We start from the raw sequence: 3,963 nt of genomic DNA, 5'->3' as shown, positions 1-3,963 counted from the left end.
AAGAAAGAAAGAAAGAAAGAAAGAAAGAAAGAAAGAAAGAAAGAAAGAAAGAAAGAAAGAAAGAAAGAAAGAAAGAAAGAGAAAAATAATATCTTAGATAAAAATAAGAATCCTAGCTTTAAGAAGCAAGTCTATTTTTAAAAATTGACAGACTATGGGAGTTTTCCAAGAATAGCTGAGGACTGGACCATTTAATGGACCCCTGGGGCAAAAGGATGATTTGTAGGAAAAACTTAGCCTATATTCTTCCTCTCTCATATCAAGTTTTACATCTTCGTTTGTGTTTATGAGCAGAGAGTACCATCCCATTCTCCTCTGGGCATGTGCATAACAGACTGAAAATAGAACTGAATTACAGCCAGTGGTTACTTTTCCCCCATGAGAAGGAATTGCTCCTTAGAGAATGCTAAACCCACATCCACCAAGTCCTACATGCTCTGAGTAGGAAGAAACTGAGATTCAAATACAGGAATGATTATGGGAGAGAACATATCATTTCCAAAGGCTTCCTTTTCCAGAAAGGACAGATCCGCATTCCACATATATCCAGGAATATCTGCCATTCATTGACAGGATCTTATGCTTAGTTATGCTGGGAAGAGATAGTGAGGAATAAGACCTAATCCTGCCCTCTTCCTCTGCCATTCCCTGCTCTGAGCTCAAGTCTAGTTGGGAATATAAAGTAGAACCAAAAAGTTTAATGATGACACAAGGCAGTTGCAAAGAAGTGCCAAAGTAACCTGTAGGAATCCTGAAATGGAAGCCAGAAATGCCTAGTGTTGATAATGATCAGACAAAGCTGCATGAAGGAATTAAAACTGAAGATGATGATGATAATTAATAATAACAATAATTATTAAAATTTATATAGTGCCCGCTATGTGCCAGATAGTGAGCTACGCATTTTGCAATTATTGTCTTATTTGGACCTCACAACTGGGAGGTAATTGCTATTATTATCCCTGTTTTACAGATGAGGAAACAGATTCAAGCAGATTAAGTGACTTGCCCAGGGTCACACAGCTAGCAAGTATCTGAGGCCAGATTTGAACTTAGGTCTTCCTGACTCCAGACCTGGCACCCCACCCACTATGCCATCAATAAAGTAATACTTTTTATGCTCCATGTGCCTTCCCTTTTACCAAACTGTGGTCTAGTGGAAAGAGCACTGGATTTAGAGTCAGAAAGGTGGACTTGAAATCTGGCTCTGCTATTTACTAGCTTTTTTTACCTTGGCCAAGTTACTTCCCCTCTCTGGCCCTCAATTTCCTCATCTGTAAAATGGAGGAGTTCGCCTTCATGGTCTCTAAGGTCACTTCTAGCTCTAAATCCTATGATCCCTTGGACTTGAGAACCTAATAGAAGCTATGTTTCTGAAATTAAATGCAAGGGAGATTGTCCAACATCTAAGTGATCAAACATACAAACAAAATAATTGCAAACAATTGACAGAGAAATGAAAGACTGTTCCAAACCACTAACAAGAGAAATGAAAAATCAAAACAACCCCAAGGTTTCGCCTCACACAGTGCAAATTGGCAAAAGGTGGCAAAAAATAGAAATAGTCAATGTTGGAGAGACTACAGGAAGTTAACCATACCTATACCCCTTTGGTGGAGCTGTGAACTGGTCCAACCAACTTTGGAAAGCAATCTGGATTTAAGAAAGAGATTGAAATGTACCATCCCCTTGAACTCATCAATACCACCATGAGGCATCTAATCCAATGGAGTCAAAGAGAAAAGACGTTAACACATGTACCAAAATATGCATACCAGTATTTTTTGTAATAGTGAAGAACTAAACACAAAAAATTGCTGCTGAGCAGCTGAAGGATGGCTAAACAAATGAAGGGATAGCTAGGTGATGCCGTGAACAGAGTGATGTGCCTGGAATCAGGAAAGATTCATCTTTATGAGTTCAAATTTCACCTCAGACACTTAGTAGTTGTGTGACCCTGGGCAAGTCTCTTAACCCTGTTTGCCTCAGTTTCTTACATCTGTAAAATAGCTGGAGAAGAAAATGGCCAACCACTCTAGTATCTTGGCCAAGAAAACCCCAAATGAGGTCACAAAGTGAAAAATAACTTAACAACAATAAAACAAACGATAGCATGTGAATGTAGGGAAACACTCCCTTCTTCCCCCAAGAAAGAACAAATACAGAGCATTTTTAAAAGCATAAGAAGACAAAGGAACTGATGCACAGTGAAGTAAAAGCTGGGAAACAACCTACACAAAGACTATAATAATGTACCTGCAAAGAACAATCAGACAAAACAAAAGGAAAAGCAGCATAATTCTGATGATTCAGCTTGGCGCTAGAGAAGCCTGGAGAAAATGTCTTTTTATTGTAAAAGAGGGAGGCCATGGGCAGGAAATGTTGCATAACTGGTCAAAAGCAGGTAATGTCAGTTGGTTTTGATGAATTGTTTTCCTTTTTTAATCTTTGTGACAGGGACAGGCTTGGAAGGAGAGAAGATTATATCTGGAAATTATTGTAATGGGGAAAAACCAAAAGGCATCAATAAAAATAAATAATTTTTTAAAATTTAATAATAAATGCAAGGAAGTTGAGAAACCCTGTGCACCTCTTCTTCCACAAGTAGACTCATAGAACATTATCGTTCAGCAAGCACTTAGATACCAGATCTCCCATTTCATAAAAGAGAAAACTGAGGATCAGAAAGAGGGTAATGTGTATCTTTGCCAAGAAAACCCCAAATGGGATCACAAAGAGTTGGACATGACTGAAAGGACTGAACAATGACAAAAAAAAGTCTTACCCAAGGTCACACAGATCATTAGGGGATAGAACTAACTGTGGCCTGGATCAGCTGTGACTTCCAAATTTTAATCTTTACCTCTCTGCTGACCTCCAGTCTCAAATCTCAAACTGCCTTTCAGACATCTCAAACTGGATGTCCAGTAGACATCTGAAACTCAATGTGTCCTAAACAGATCTCATTATCTTTGCCCCAAAAGCCTCCATCTCTCCTACCTTCCCCGTTACTGCAGAGGGCAATGCCATCCTCCCAGTTCCTCAGGCTGGAAACCTAGGGGTCCTCCTTGACTTCTCACCATCTCTCACCCCTCACATCCAAGCTACTGCCAAGACCTACAGATTTCACCTTTGCAGCATCTCACATATATGTCCCCTTCTCTCCTTTGACACTGCCGCCTCTCTGGTATAGACCCTCATCACCTCACATCTGGACTATTGTGATCACTGCTGGTGGGTCTGCCTGCCTCAAGTCTCTCCTCACTCTAGTCCATCCTCCATGCAGCCACCAAAGTGATTTTCCTGAAATCTGACCATTTCAGTCCCCTACTAAATAAACACCAGTGACTCCCTGTCGCCTCCAGGATCAGATACCAAATGCTCTCTTTGGCATTCAAAGCCCTTCATAACTTAGCCCCCTCCTACCTTTCCAATCTTCTTACACCTTACTCCCCAACACATACTCTTCCATCCAGGGACATTGGCCTCCTGGATGCTCCAGAAACAAGACATTCCATCTCTCAGCTCTGGACATTTTCTCTGGCTGTCCCTAATGCCACGAATGTTCTCCGTCTTCAACTTCATCTACTGACTTCTTTGGTTTCCTTTAAGTCCCATCTAAGATCTCATCTTTTATAGGAAGCCTTTTCCAACCTCTTAATTCCAATGCCTTCCCTTTATCAAGTATTTCCTATTTATCCTGTATATACCTTACTTTGTGTCTATTTGTTTGCATGTTGTCTCCCCCATTAAATTGTAAGTTCTTTGAGGACAGGTATTGTTTTTTGCCTCTTTCTGTATTCCCAGCACTCAGCACAGTGCCGGGAACATATATTTAATAAATATTTATTGATTTTTTTAAGTGGGGGGCCCTTTTATTTATTTAGCTACTTATTCACTTATTTAATTATTCATTCATGCAATTATTTATCCATTTTGCACACATTTATTATTTGTCACTCC

Source organism: Vombatus ursinus, unplaced genomic scaffold (genome assembly GCF_900497805.2).
Source record: "Vombatus ursinus unplaced genomic scaffold, bare-nosed wombat genome assembly UNPS02014820.1, whole genome shotgun sequence".
Taxonomy (NCBI): Eukaryota; Metazoa; Chordata; class Mammalia; order Diprotodontia; family Vombatidae; genus Vombatus; species Vombatus ursinus.
Note: the sequence above shows the minus strand (reverse complement) of the source record.